Raw genomic sequence first — 15887 nt, 5'->3', positions numbered from 1 at the left:
ATCCATAAACACTACTTATACTGCTCTACCATCATCAATGTGTTTAGTCGCATCATCAAAAAATTCAATCAGGCTTGTGAAGCACGACCTGCCTTTCAAAAAGCCATGCTGACTATTCCTAATCATATTCTGCCTCTCCAAATGTGCATAAATCCTGTATCTCAGGATCTTCACCATCAACTTACTGTTACGTATCCCGTAACTGGGTTGCCAAACTAGCAGAAATGGACCACTTAGTTGGAGTCTGGATTACTGGAACTAAGCAAGTTTTATTAAAGAAATAAGTAACACAGTACTCTAATAGTAAGGATATAAATGCAACAGGTTAGCAATGAATAAACACACATGTACACGGAACTAGGATAATAGGATCAATCAAACTCTATCGCAGTCTAGGGGTAAAATGATCAGTCTCAAGTGACACAGAGTTCAGTTCAGTTTCAGTTCACAGTAATCGCTGTCGTGCCATTGGGGAGAGAGAGAGAGAGAGAGAGAGAGCGAATGCTGATATTCAAATCGGATTCAACAGACCGACCTTTGTTCTTCGCAGTTAGCTATCGGCGCAAGCCCTTTTTAATGTCTTCTGAGGTCACCGACTGTGACCCATCCGTTCCAGATACAATCGTTCTCCTGCAGTGAAGCCGGCACCCAGGCAAGGGTGGACACACACACCAGGTACCCACCGACCATACCTTCTCACCCTGTGCGTCTATGGTTGGTCCCGCGACCAGACCTCCAAAACTCCACCAACTTGTGGGGGCACACCGCTTTTCCAGGGTCTCGTTATCTCGTGGTGTCATGTGTGTGTCTTGCCTTAGCGAACCTGTTCCTTTTATCCCCCTGCTGGGGTACCGCCTGTCCATCAAACTTCAAACAGTTCAGGTTCAAAGCAACCGGTCTCTGACAATACTCAGAACTGTGTCTCCTTTTCGTTAATCTCTCTCGTCCCCCATTAACATTTCTGAATGCTCCCCCATTGTCCTTCGTATCGGCATCAATCTTCTGATAATTTGGTCTTTTGTCACACCCCTATCCTTCAAGGATTTTTACCAGGGTAAAAATTATAGTCATGAATACACCATTAGATACACACAAATATACATGTTCATCAGCTATTTGGCTAGTACAGAGAATTTTAAGTTGTCAACACCTTGACAGACAGTCAGCAATCACATTTTCCGTTCCTTTTATATGTGGTATTTAAATAATCCTCTAAAACCAGGCTCCAACTTAGCAAACTTCATAGTGGCCAAAAACACTAGTGAGTTGTGATCAGTGTAACTTCTCAGTGGTCTTCGTCCCGGACCAAGATAACAAGGGTTGTCCCATGCCAACTTAGCATTCTTTAGCAAGAGCTTAGTAAGAGGGTGGGTAATATCCGCAAAGTTCTTGCAAAACTTCCTATAGTACCCCACCATCTCCAAGAACCTTCTCAGGGCTCTCTTGTCTGTCAGGGTGGGGACGTCGGAGATAGCCCGCACCTTAACTTGCATCAGTGCCAGCTGCCCCTGTCTTACCACAAATCCCAGATAAGTGATTTTTCCCCGGCCGAATTCACTTTTTGCGAGGTTCACTGTCAGGCAGGCTTTAGACAGCCGTTTAAACAGTGCCACAATGTGCTCTTCCCATGTGTCACTCCAGACCACTACATCGCCAATATACACTTCTGTGTTCTTTAGCCCTTTTGTCACTGAATTAATCATTCTATAGGGGTGTTGCTCACTAGGCTGACCTGATGTGACAACAACTCCATGTCCCAGCTCTTTGCATCGCCTCAGGACATCTGGGGACCTACGTGTGCGTGCTGTTTAATTAGCTCTCTTAACAAAACAATAGACATCTCCCATCTGATCGTCCCCATACTTATCTTTTCCAAATGGGTTTTCCCCTTATCAGGTGGCATCCTCGCCTCATTAATTTTCGTGATAACACCGACTGAGTTTGTTTGCCTATCGTGGCAAGCTGTCAGCATATCAAAAGCCTGTAACTGTGTCAGCTCACGTCTGCGATAGTCAGTATCATCCTTCCTCCTGTGCAGCCAGTAAAACTCTTTCATGATTCCGTCAACTGTTTTCCTCCCCCCAAAATGTCCACCGAGGGGTATCTTGTGGGCCAGGTTAAGAGTCTCATCCCCATAAATTTTTGGCACCACTCCCCATTCCTCATCTGCGAGCACGGTACTTGGTCTCCCTTTCTTTCTTAGCACTCCCTCCTCCACACAATAGCCTACTGGCTCCCTTTTCAATTCTGCTTCAGAGAGAGCTGTCTCCGCCAAAACCATCAGCTCCTCGTCTCGCTCCTGTGCCTGTACAAATTTCTTCCTGGTTAATGCTAAGCCTGCCTCAGCTCCCTCACTTCCTCCTGTTTCACTACGCTCCTTCTTTTCACTTTCTAACCCCCCCCGGTACAAGGCTGGTAAAAACGTCTCAGCCAATTCTATAGTTACTTCAGCAGCCTTTTTGGACACACACCGAGTCACTGTGCAAACAGGATAAATCTGTGAGTCCATGGGCGGGGCCTCAATCCTGGCAGGCTGGCTTGTCAGTTTTACTGCTGAGAACACATTTCCGCTGGCGAGGTCATTACCGAATAAGACCTCCACGTCTTTCATCGGTAGTTCGGGCCTCACCCCGATCATGACCAGTCCGGAGACCAAGTCGCTTTTTAGGTGTATCTGGTTGCAAAGGTACTGCCTCAGTCCCTTTCCCAATGCCTTTTATGACCCTGACTTTCCCAGTCTCGGACTCTGAACTAAAGTCTAACACACTCTTTAATATCAATGACTGACACGCTCCCGTGTCTCTCCAGATCCGTACTGGAACTAGGTTTAACCCCTCCTTCACCGACACCAATACGGCCGAGATAAACCTCTCACGCCCTTCCTGAACTTTATCAGACCTCTTCTCTCCTAGCGGTTTGCTTACCAGCTCAATACAGCCAGTCGGAACCGTCGCCTTTCCTTTTCCCGTCTCCTTCTTTGGGGCAAAGCACCTGGACGCAAAGTGTCCGACTTTCCCACAATTATAACATACGACCCCAGGAGACTTCCTACCAAACTGCTCCCGGTCTACCTTATCCTTATCACTAGTCCCCGGCTTACTTTCTGATTTTTCTGGCGGACTCTCCCCGCCGTCCTGACTACTCTTCTGGTAGCCTTTACTCAGGGCAAATTTCGTTTTATGTGTCAACGCGTATTCATCCGCTAACTTAGCAGTTGCGGCTAAAGTGTCTGCCTCTTTCTCATCTAGGTAGGGTCTCATACCTTCAGGGACACAACCCTTAAACTGCTTAATCAGGATTAGCTGTAGCAGTCTGTCATAATCTCCATTGACCCCTTTCGAGGCGCACCAATGCTCACAATATGTCTGCATCTCATGGGCAAACTCCAAATACGTGCGGTCCCACTGCTTCCTCACATTCCGGAACCTTTGCTGGTATGCTTCTGGGACCAACTCATAAATCCTGAGTATGGCCTCTTTCACCACCTCATACCTCTGGGCATCTTCTGCTGACAAAGCCGAGTAAGCTTGTTGGGCATTTCCTTTAAGTACACTCTGAAGCAAAACAGCCCACTTATCCCTCTGCCAGTCCTGACTTGCAGCAACTTTTTCGAAATGGAGAAAGTACCGATCCACATCGGTAACGTCAAATGGGGGAACCAGCCTAACCTCCTGGGTCACCCTGAACCCTCCACCTTGGTTCGGCATGGGCCCCTGCACTGCCATCATCTTTAACCTCTCCAGCTCAAATTCCCTTTCCCTCTGTTTCTCCAACTGCCTCTCTCTCTCTTCCCACTCCAACTGCCTCTCTCTCTCTTGCCGTTCTAACTGTTTCTCTCTTTCTTGCCGTTCTAACTGTTTCTCTTCGTGTTCTAGCTGCTGTACCCAGAACTCGTGCTCGAGTCTCAATTTTTCAATCTGCACCTGTACTGCGTCTCCACCAGGTTTTCCAATAGATATCACCTCCAGCTGCCCTTGGGGAAACATACCTTTAGACACTTAATGCTCTATGATAGCTCTGTGTATCTCCTCTCTCCTCATTGTCAACTTCCCTTTAACAAGATTCAACCATTTGGCCACAGCTGCCAATTCCGATTTCCTGGCATCCTCTAATGCCTCCAAGGTCGGCGCCTTTAGAAATTCCTCAATCTCCATTTCTGCTGTTTGCCTTTTCTTTCTTTCGGGAATTTTAACCCAATCAATTTACCCCATCCTAAATTTAGTGTTCAAAATCGTGGACGAGAACCCCACTTATGTTACGTACCCCGTAACTGGGTTGCCAAACCAGCAGAATTGGACCACTTAGTTGGAGTCTGGATTACTGGAACTAAGAAAGTTTTATTAAAGAAATAAGTAACACAGTACTCTAATAGTAAGGAAATAAATGCAACAGGTTAGCAATGAATAAACACACATGTACACAGAACGAGGATAATAGGATCAATCAACCTCTATCGCAGTCCAGGGGTAAAGTGATCAGTCTCAAGTGACACAGAGTTCAGTTCAGTTTCAGTTCGCATTAATCGCTGTCGTGCCATTGGAGAGAGAGAGAGAGAGAGCGAATGCTGATATTCAAATCGGATTCAACAGACCGACCTTTGTTTTTCGCAGTTAGCTGTCGGCGCGAGCCCTTTTTAATGTCTTCTGAGGTCACCGACTGTGACCCCTCCGTTCCGGATACAATCGTTCTCCTGCGGTGAAGCCGGCACCCAGGCAAAGGTGGACACACACACCAGGTACCCACCGACCATACCTTCTCACCCTGTGCGTCTATGGTTGGTCCCGCGACCAGACCTCCAAAACTCCACCAACTTGTGGGGGCACACTGCTTTTCCAGGGTCTCGTTATCTCGTGGTGTCATGTGTGTGTCTTGCCTTAGCGAACCTGTTCCTTTTATCCCCCTGCTGGGGTATCGCCTGTCCATCAAACTTCAAACAGTTCAGGTTCAAAGCAACCGGTCTCTGACGATACTCGGAACTGTGTCTCCTTTTTGTTAATCTCTCTCATCCCCCATTAACATTTCTGAATGTTCCCCCATTGTCCTTCTTATCGGCATCAATCTTCTGATAATTTGGTCTTTTGTCACATTACCAACAACTGAAGTAAGACTCACTGGTTTATAATTTTCTGGGCTATCTCTACTCCCCTTCTTGAAAAAGGGAACAACGACTGCAACCCTCCAATCCTCCGGAACCTCTCCCATCCCCATTGATGATGCAAAGATCATTGACAGAGGCTCAGAAATCTTTGTCTTCCCCCCCTCGCCTGACTCTCAGCCTGGATACCTCACCTAACTCTCTGCTTGCTCACCTAGCCTGGATACGCCGCCTGTATCGCTGAAGTTTTACCGCTGGAGCAAGACTGGGGCCTTGTTAGGCCAAGATAAGGAACTGTCTTTTGTTGTGTGGAATTGTCTCTCTGTGTCCACGCCTTCGCTAGGTAGGTTCGGCCGTTTGCCGCTACCTAGTGTTGGGAACTGTCTCTGTGTCCTCGCCTTCACTAGGTCTGTCCGGCCGTTTGCCGCCAGGTTGTGTTGGGATCTGTTTCTTCATGTTCAGCGTTCTGTGTATGAGTCCCGGCCCTACGTCCTGTTCCCAAGGAGGGGTCCCGGCTCTGTGTTCCGTGCTCCCGTCTCTTCTAGTCCAAGGCTCCGTGCTCCTGAAGGACCTCGTCCAGTCCATGCCTAGTCCAGTCCTATCTGAGTCCTGTCCATGTGCCTTTACCTGTCCTTGTGTCTCGCCCTACCCAGGAGTTCCTCACCCAAGCCATGTCCAGTTCTGTAGCCTCGTCTTGTCCGAGCCCGAGTCAAGTCCCAGGTTCTGAGTCCTTGCCCAATCTCTGGCTCGGAGGCCATACCCAAGCTTCGAAGTACCCTAGACCCAAGACCTAAGACCCCAAGTCTGTCTCCAAGCCTCAAGCCTCAAGACCCCAAGCCTGTCACCAAGCCTCAAGCCTCAAGACCCCAAGCCTGTCTCCAAGCCTCAAGCCTCAAGACCCCAAGCCTTTCTCCAAGCCTCAAGCCTCCAAACCTCAGCCTCGAGTCCTGCAGTCACAAGTTCACAAGACAAAGAAGCAGAAGTAGGCCATTCGGCCCATCGAGTCTGCTCCGCAGCTCCCCCATGAGCTAAACTATTCACCCATCTAGTTCCAATTTCCGGCTTTTTCCCCATATCCCTTGATACCCTGACTAATTAGATACCTGTCAATCTCCTCCTTAAACACCCACAATGATCGGGCCTCCACAGCTGGATGTGGCAACGAATTCCACAAATCCACAACCCTCTGGCTAAAAAAATTTCTCCTCATCTCTGTTTTAACTGGGTACCCTCTAATTCTAAGACTATGGCCTCTTGTCCTGGACTCACCCACCAAGGGAAACAACCTTTCCACATCTAGTCTGTCCAACCCTTTCAACATTCAAAATGTTTCTATGAGATCCCCTCTCATTCTTCTATACTCTAATGAATACAATCCAAGAGCCGACAGACGCTCCTCATATGTTAGCCCCTGCATTCCAGGAATCATCCTCGTAAATCTTCTCTGAACTCTCTCCAACATCAGTACATCCTTTCTAAGATAGGGGGCCCAAAACTGCACACAGTATTCCAAATGAGGTCTCACTAATGCCTGGTTCTGGTGCCTGAGCGCGAGGCAAGATCCTGGTTCTGTGTCCTTGTCCAGTCTCTGGCTTGGCTTTCAAGCCCAGGCTCCTAGTTCATAGTTCTTTGTCTGGTTTCCCTGTTTTGTGTCCATGTTCTAGCCCAGGTCTTGCATCCTTGTCCTGTTCCTGGTACTTCAGTGTCTGTGTCTTGCATTTGGGTCCATTTCCCAATGCGCAGCAGTGTGACACTGCCTCTTTTAGAGAGTATGCATTATGATCAGAGGTTAAGGGAGCTAGGGTTTTACTCCTTGGAGAGAAGAACGATGAGAGGAGACATGATAGAGGTATAAAAGATATGAAAAGGAATAGATAGAGTGGACAGCCAGCGCCTCTTCTCCAGGGCACCACTGCTCAATACAAGAGGATATGGCTTTAGGGTATGGGGTGGGAAGTTCAAGGGGGTATTAGAGGAAAGTTTTTTACTCAGAGAGTGGTTGGTGCGTGGAATGCACTGCCTGAGTTAGTGGTGGAGGCAGATACCCTAGTGAAATTTAAGAGACTACTAGACAGGTATATGGAGGAATTTAAGTTGGGGGTTATATGGGAGGTAGGGTTTAAGGGTCGGCACAACATTGTGGGCCGATGGGCCTGTACTGTGCTGTACTATTCTATGTTCTATGTTCTACGTTCTCCTTGGAGCAACAGAGGATGCGAGATGACCTCATCGAGCTGAATAAGATGATGAGAGGCATTGATCGTGTGGATAGTCAGAGGCTTTTTCCCAGGGCTGAAATGGTTGCCACAAGAGGACACAGGCTTCAGGTGCTGGGGAGTAGGTGCAGGGGAGATGTCAGGCGTAAGTGTTTTACTCAGAGAGCGCTGAGTGCGTGGAGTGGGCTGCTGGCAACAGTAGTTGAGACAGATAGGATAGGGTCTTTTAAGAGACTTTTACATAAGTTCATTGGGTGTATTCAAGGCAGAGGTTGATAGGTATCTGAGTAGCCAGTGCATCAAAGGTTCTGGTGAGAAGGCGGGGGAGTGGGGCTAAATGGGAGAATGGATCAGCTCGTAATAAAATGGTGGAGCAGACTCAATGGGCTGAATGGCCAACTTCTGCTCCTTTGCCTTATGGTCTTATGGTACATAGAGCTTAGAAAAATAGGGGGCTATAGGTAAGCCTAGTAATTTCTAAGTTAGCGACATGTTCGGCACAACTTTATGGGCCGAAGGGCCTGTATTGTGCTGTAGGTTTTCTATGTTTCTACGATCAATCCTTTCTCCCACAGTGCACAAGGACGTAAGAAATAGGAACAGGAGTAGGCCATCTAGCCAATCGAGCCTGCTCCACCATTCGGTAAGCTCATGGCTGCTATGTAGATGGACTCATTTCCACCTACCTGCCCTTTCTTCGTAACCCTTAATTCCCCTACTGTGTAAAAATCAATCTGACCTTGTCTCAGATATATTCACTGAGGTAGCCTCCACTGCATCAGTGGGGAGAGAATTCTACAGATTCACCTCTCCTTGGGAAAAGCATTTCTTTCTCATTTCTGTCCTAAATTTGCTCACCCAAATCTTGAAGCTATGTCCCATAGTTCTAGTTTTACTCCCTGCCTCTATCTTATCTACACCTTCATAATTTTACATGTTTCTATAATATCACCTCTGAATCCTCTGAAATCCAGTGAGTAAAAGTCCCAGATGACTCAATCTCTCCTCATAGCCAAAACCCCTCATCTCTGGAATCAACATGGTGAACCTCCTCTGTAGCTCCTCCAAAGCCAGTATTTATTTCCTCAAGTAAGGAGACCAGAAGTGCAAGCAATACTCCATATGTGGCCTCACCAGTACTCTGCTCTTAAATTCAACCCCTGTAGCATTGAACACCAACACTGCATATTCTGTCTTGTTAGCCTGCTTGACCTGCAAACCTGCAAAAATGCACTGGTTGGTAGGTTAATTAGTCATAGTAAATTGTCCTGCGATTAGACGAGGGTTAAATCGGCGGATTGCCGGGAGGGCGGCTCAAAGGGCCAGAAGTTATCTCGACAATAAATAAATAATCTGGGGATCTGAAATAGATCGAGCACCCACTCTTTCTGACGGGGAACCCTAAATCTAACCTTTAAGTCCTGTCCCTGACCCAAACCTCAACTCCTATCCCTGACCTTCTCTCATCACCAGTTACCATACTGCTCCTTATATCAAACCCAAAGAGCAAACCGAACCCTGAACCTTGAGAAGCCATTGGTAACCAGGGAAGGAAGGACAAGCTCTGACTCAGGCAGGAGCTCATTAATGTGGTCGTGAGAACTTCTGTCATCACTGTGGTGGTACCAGATAAATTGCTTTTCGCACTACTCTGCTCTCTCTACCCTCCTGACTATGAGATTTGGCACAGTTCTATGAATTTGCTGATGACACCACTATTGCTGGCAGAATTTCTACGGTGATGAGAAGTACAGGAGTAAGATAGATAGTTGGCTGAGTAGTATTACAACAAAACTTTGAACTCAGTTAAAAAACAGCAGTCGTTGAGGGCTTGACGTATATTTCCTGTTCACCAACAGACTGTCAGTAGATCTTAAGAATTGCCGGTTTGTCAACATATAGGACACTGGGTCGTTACCCTGCCCCGTCTCCCACAATCACTTCCCCAAGAAGCCTCAGTCTGGTGCATGCACCACTACATGTGAATTCACTCGCCTCCTGGGTGAACTCCAAAACCTCACCAATCCCACTACAACCTCAATGCATGAGTTCGAGTACCACATTTTCACAACTGGCTCACTGGTGCAAGTCCGTGTGCGTAGACTGGACTTAGAAAAGCTGGGCTGCACAAAGCCTGAATTTGCCAACATGGAAATGCTTGGTATTATATGCAGAAAGAATGGTCCTTGGGCTTCACAGCTCCATATCGTCCCTACGCCCGATGGTTTTTGTTGTCCATGCGGTGTTTAACGTTGCCTTAAAAAGGCCACCAACCCAGTCCCACATATTCAATACTTTTTGAACATTTAGTTGGAAAGATATTTTTAGCTAAAGTGGGCTGTCAGGACACTGAAGCAGGAACCCATTCGCACACCGCGAACTGTTTGCACTATGATAATTACTGAGTAGCAAATCCCGGGGTCGGGGGGCAACAAAGTCGGCGTCAAAGTTCAGACGGAGATCAAAATTTCCAGAGAAATCTAAAAATGGAATCGGGAAACAGGCAGAGTCAGTATTCAGACAGACAGAGTTCAGATACAAATGCTGGAAAGAATCAGGAAAACTCACTGGCACAATCTAGCAATAAACAGGTGAAAACACAGGACTGAAATATACTCAGCAATAAACAGAGTCAGATGATAGGTGGAGCACAATGAGCAGAAGTGGCAGCAAATCAGGTAGTAATGAGAAACAGGAGAGAGACGGAGTACTCAGTAATACAGGGGCCGGAGTAGAGCAGGAGCCGGGACAGGAGCACATGGGGCATGAAAACAAACAAGAGCACATGGCAATACAAAACTACAAACTGACAAAAAGACTGTTCAACTGGAAGTACTGACAGTACCACCCCCTCTACGGATGCCTCCTGGCCTCACGGCAGGTAGAGATGGGTGCTGGCAATGAAAGTCCCTGACGAGAGAGGGGTGCAGGATGTAATGAACGGAGACCCAGCACCTCTCCTCAGGACTGTAGTGTCATTGTCCAGCCCGCTAAGTCCGCATTCCGGTTCACGGTCCGGTCCGTGGACTCAGGACTCCGGGTCTTCCAGATGTCCCTTGATTTGGTGGAGTTAATCATAGGTACTGATTCCCATCTTGGGCCTTGGAATATAAGTGGCCTTGGGGTCGAGTGTGAGCTGCTGGTTTGTCTTGTCAAGATCCCCTGGGAGCATCCTGCCGGTGGAAGGCGAGAGAGGCCACTTGCCATCTTGAGGCCACGTTGGGGAACCATCCCCTCATGAAGCCTTGCTGTCAGTAGTCAGAGCTGTCTTTACGGTATGGATTCGGCCGTTTCCCGGGCCAGCTAGGTGGCTGTCAGCCACTCTGAGCTAGATAGGGATCCAGCTGTTTCCGTAGCCAGCTGGGGTCGCTGGCTGTAACTGTGACTCGGGGCACCCCCGAAGCAGAGATGGAATTGTCTGTCATTCTTCAATATTTGTCTCTTCTAGTCCTCATCTCCGTGGGGTAAGTCAGGCTGCTCTGCCGTTGCCCTGTGGGGGATCTGCCTTGTCCTGTCCTTGACTCCGTGGGGTAAGCCAGGCTATTCTGCCGTTGCCCTGCGGGGGGACCTATCTTGTCTTGTCTTTGCCTCGGTTGGGTATGTCCGGCTGTCCTGTTGCACCTTGGTGTGGAGATGAAGTTGAGTCCCAGCTTGTCTAAGTATAAGTCCAGGCTCTATGTCCATGTTCTGTCCAGTCTCATGTTGGTGATGTGTTAAAGATGAGCCCCAGGTTTTCAAAGGATAAGTACCAACTCTACGTTGGTGTACTGTTCCCAGTCTGTCTCTGAGCTCCAGCCTCCAAGTTATTAGCCTCCGCATTCCAAGACCCCAGTTCACAGCCTGCAGCATCAAGCCTCGGGGGCCCCAGCCTGTCTGCAAGCTCAAGCCTCGGGGGCCCCAGCCTGTCTGCAAGCTCAAGCCTCGGGGCCCCAGCCTGTCTGCAAGCTCAAGCCTCGGGGCCCCAGCCTGTCTGCAAGCTCAAGCCTCGGGGCCCCAGCCTGTCTGCAAGCTCAAGCCTTGGGGCCCAGCCTGTCTGCAAGCTCAAGCCTCGGGGCCCCAGCCTCCAGTCTGCTAACCATGTCATGTCCTTGCTGAGTTCTGGGGTCCAAGCCCGAGGCAAGACCCAGGTTCTGGGCCCTTGTCCAGCCTCTGGCTCAGAAACCAAGCACAGGCTCCAAGTCCATGGTTCCTAGTCCTGGTCCTGCTCACCCATGCCCAGGCTCCTAGTTCATAGTTCCTTGTCCGGGTTCCTGGTTTCTTGTCCTTGTCCTAACCCAAGTCTGTGTTCTTGTCCCTTCTCCTTGTCTGTATCCTGTCACCTCCTTACTCTAGTCAAGTCCTATTCCTTGTACTTCAGTGTCTGTGTCTTGCATTTGGGTCCATTCCCAATGCCTCCATTGTGACACGTAGGCCTTGCAGTCCACAAGGTACTGGAGGCCACAGCCCCAGTGATGAAAGTCCAGCAGTTGCTGCACCGTGAAGGACTCTGACCCATCGATGAGCCTTGGTGGATGGCGGAGTTTGGGGACAGGACACAGAGGCGGCTCATGAAAGGCTTGATGCGGGACATATGAAGCAGAGAGATGCAGCAGAGAGTGGAGGGCAGCTTGAGACGGACAGCAGCGGGGCTATGACTTTAGCAATGGGAAAGAGGCCTATGTAGTGAGGGGCGAGTTTGAAGGAATCCACCTTGAGGGGCAGGTCGCGGGTTGAAAGCCACACTCTGTCCCTGGCGGTAACGTGGGGCCTTGGAGTGATAGTGGTCAACTTGACACTTGATCCTAGTAGAGGCACAGAGAAGGGCAGAGCGACTGCGCCTCCATGTCCACTGACAACGGCGGAAGAACGCCTCGGCAGATGGAACGCCAACAACCTCCTCCTGGGCAGGAACCAGTGGAGGTTGGTAGCCAAGGCAGCACTCACAGGGGGACAGACCAGTGGATGAGGACGGATGAGAGTTTATGGCGTACTCGGCCCAGGGTAGCTGCTGACTCCACGCGGAAGGGTTCTGGGAGACCAGACACTGAAGTATTGTCTCTAGCTGTTGGCTGACCCGCTCGGTCTGGCCATTGGTCTGTGGGTGGAATCCTGAAGACAGACTCACGGAGGTATTCAGAAGATTACAGAATGCCCTCCAGAAGTTGGATGTGAATTGAGAGCCCCTGTCTGACAGAACATCTACAGGTAAACCATGTAATTTAAAAACATGCAAAACTAGTAATTTGGCTTGTTTTTGACAGGGGGAGTTTATGTAAAGGAATGAAGTGCACAGATTGGAGAAATGATCAACGACTGTGTGAATGGGGGTATTACCACCTGATGAGGAACGACCAGTGAGACAGTCCAGGGCAACGTGGGACCAGTGTCTCTTGGGGATAGACAGGGGCTGAAACAGACTAATAGGTGACCTTTTAGAGTCCTTGCCTCGAGCACAGACCGAGCAGACTGAGACAAATTGCAGTTGTCATCTCCCATGGAGGACGACCATAACCGCCGACTGATGAAGGCCCGAGTACACTTGGCTCCAGGGTGACAGGATAATCAGGAAGAATGACCGCACTGCAATACCTGTGAGCGGAGCGAGCTGGGAACATAGACACGGTTATTGGGGTATTGACTAGGGGCTGCCTCGCTCTGTTGAGCAGCTTGCACAATGGATTCAATGTCCCATTGCGCTGAACACACGAGACAGTGAGCAGGGAAGATGACATTGGGTACCTCAGGGGTCTCAGAGGAGGGAAATCTTCAGGAGAGGGCATCAGGTTTTCCATTCTTGGAACAGCGGCAGAAGGACAGAGTAAAATTGAATCTTGAGAAAAACAGGGACCAATGAGTTTGACGGAAGTTGAGATGCTTGGCAGTACGGATATATTCCAGATTCTTGTGATCAGTCCAGACCAAGAATGGTACCTTGGTTCCCTCCAGCCAATGCCTCCTCTCCGCCAGATCTAGCTTCACAGACAGCAGCTCAAGGTTTCTAACATTGTAATTCCACTCCGTGGGAGTGAGGTGGTGAGAGAAGAAGGCGCAGGTGTGTACCTTCTCATCCTTGGCCAAGCGCTGAGAGAGAATAGCTCCTACATCAATGTCAGATGTATCCACCTCCACAATGAACTGCCGGTCGGTGTCGGGTTGAACCGGGTTGGGAACAGAGGTGAAACGTTCCTTCTGGTCAGAGAATGTTTTTTTTTCAGCAGCAGAAGACCAGGAGAATCTGACAGCAGATGAGGCAAGAGCAGTGAGTGTTGCAGCCAGTGTACTGTAATTTCTGATGAAGCGGCGATAGAAGTTGGCAAAGCCCAAAAACGTTGTAACTCCCGACAAGTCGAAGGCTGGGGCCATTTGACCACCGCCTTGACCTTCTGTTGGTCCATTTGAATGGAACTTCCTGAAATTACATACCCCAGGAAGGAGACTGTATTGTGATGAAACTCACATTTCTCAGCCTTCCCAACAGCTGGTTCTCCAGAAGGTGCTGGAAAGATCTGCGGACGTGACCTATGTGTTCAGCAAGGGACTGGGAAAAAAAGAAAATGTCATCGAGATACTCAAGAACAAATTGGTTCACATGTCTCTGACAACGTCATTTACCAGGGCTTGGAAAACGGCGGGGGCGTTGGTGAGGCAGAATAGCATGACCAGATACTTGTAATGGCCTGAGGTGGTGCTAAATGCCATTTTCCACTCGTTCCCTTTGCGGATGCAGACAAGATGGTAGGCGTTATGGAGATGAAGCTTGGTGAAAACTGAGACTTTTTGCAGTAGTTCAGATGCCGAGGTCATGAGCAGAAGAGGATAATGGTACTTAACAGTGACTTCATTCAGTCCCTGTTAATCAATGTAAGTACGTATGGAGACCTCCTTCTTTTCAACGAAGGAAAAACCAGCACCAGCAGGGGAGGAATTCAGCTGGTTGATGCCTGCAGCCAGAGACTCTTGAATGTGCTCATTCATGGCTTCTGTTTCAGGTACGGACAGGGAATACAGGCGCCCCTTTGGGGGAGATGTGCCAGGCAAGAGGTCAATGGAGCAATCACATGGATGATGAGGTGGCAGGAAAGTGGCCCGGGACTTGCTGAACACAGCCTTGAGGTCCGAGTATTCAAGAGGGATGGCACTAAGGTCTGGAAATTCCTCGGGGGTGACCTAGGCTTGGAGAAAAGGGGATCTGAGCATGGCAGAGGCAGTGGGAGTGACAGAATGGGCTCCAGCCTACCATCTTGCAAATTAGCCTGTCAATGTAGGGGTTGTATTAAACTATCCAGGGATGACCCAGGACAACGGGATCTTGAGGAGAGTCAATAACATTAACTGTTCATGATGGTTGCCCGATAAACTGAGACTCACTGGGCCCATGACATGGATGATGTTAGCCAATCTCTGACCGTTCAAGGCGTTGGCCATCAATCGTGACTGGAGAGCAGACGTGGGTAACCCCCACTGGGCAGCCAAGCCGGAATCTATAAAACATCCCTCTGCACCAGAATCAACCAAGATGGAGACTGCTCACCGTAGGATGCCCCACTCCAGAGAAGCAGGTTTGAGAGTGAGTGGAGTCGAGGAGGGCCAGACAGGGGTCACGCTCACCAGTACTCCTCATCCTACTGGTGAGCGCTTGGCTTTACTGGGCAGGAGGAGATGAAGTGGTCTGTTTGGCCACAGTACAGACAGGAGCGGGTGCTGATTCTCTGTTGTCTGTCAGTTGGCGTCAGGCGAGTACGGTCAACATGCATAGCCTCGGGCTCTGGAACGGGAATTGTAGATAGGGGTAAACAGCAGGGCAATATAGACTGACGAACAGCTTGGAACTCACCCATTGACAAGTCTGATAAAAAAAGGAGAATTGTTGGACTTTGTGTACTTGGATTTTCAGAAGTCCTTGTGCCAGGCATAGAACTGCTTCCTCAATGTCAACAATGCAATCAGACAGTTATCGACTTCAGGAGATCTTGCAACACTCACACCCGTCCTTAGATCAGTGGCACAGCAATCGAAACTGTGAATAGTTTCAATCTCCTGGAATTGTACATCTTGCACCACCACTACTCCATTTCCAGTCAAAGTCACTTTATGTACAGACATTCCTGTGCCTAGCATCACTTTATGGATATATAATCAAGCTGTGTTCATAAGTTCTGTATTATATTCAATCACAAACAAGAGAAAATCTGCAGATGCTGGAAATCAAAGCAACACGCACAAAATGCTGGAGGAACTCAGGCACCCAGGCAGCATCACAGCTGAGGCGATACATCACCTGTGAGTCTGTAGGAGTCATATACTGTGTCCAGTGCTCCCCATGTGGCCTCATGTATATTGATGAGACCCAACGTAGATTGCGAGACTGCTTCACCAAGAACCTGTGCTCTGTCCACCAGAAGAAGCAGGATGTCCCAGTGGCCACCCATTTTAATTCCACTTCCCATTCCTATTCCGATTTGTCAGTCCATGGCCTCATCTATTGACGCGATGAGGCCACACTAAGGTTGGAGGAACAACACCTTATATTCCGTCTGTGTAACATCCAACCTGATGGAATGATCATAGATTTCTCAAACTTCCAGTAATGTCCCCCA

The 15887-nt window shown here is 48.9% G+C and overlaps 1 pseudogene; it reads right to left on the bottom strand.

Moving 5' to 3' along the window:
• LOC134352538 (interferon-gamma-inducible GTPase 10-like) overlaps nucleotides 1-14715 on the bottom strand; it is a 60599-nt pseudogene extending 45884 nt beyond the window's left edge.
• Between the last annotated feature and the right edge of the window lie 1172 nt (nucleotides 14716-15887).

This window comes from Mobula hypostoma, chromosome 10, assembly GCF_963921235.1.
Source record: "Mobula hypostoma chromosome 10, sMobHyp1.1, whole genome shotgun sequence".
Lineage (NCBI taxonomy): Eukaryota > Metazoa > Chordata > Chondrichthyes > Myliobatiformes > Myliobatidae > Mobula > Mobula hypostoma.
Note: the sequence above shows the minus strand (reverse complement) of the source record. Positions and strands in the feature narration are given on the sequence as shown.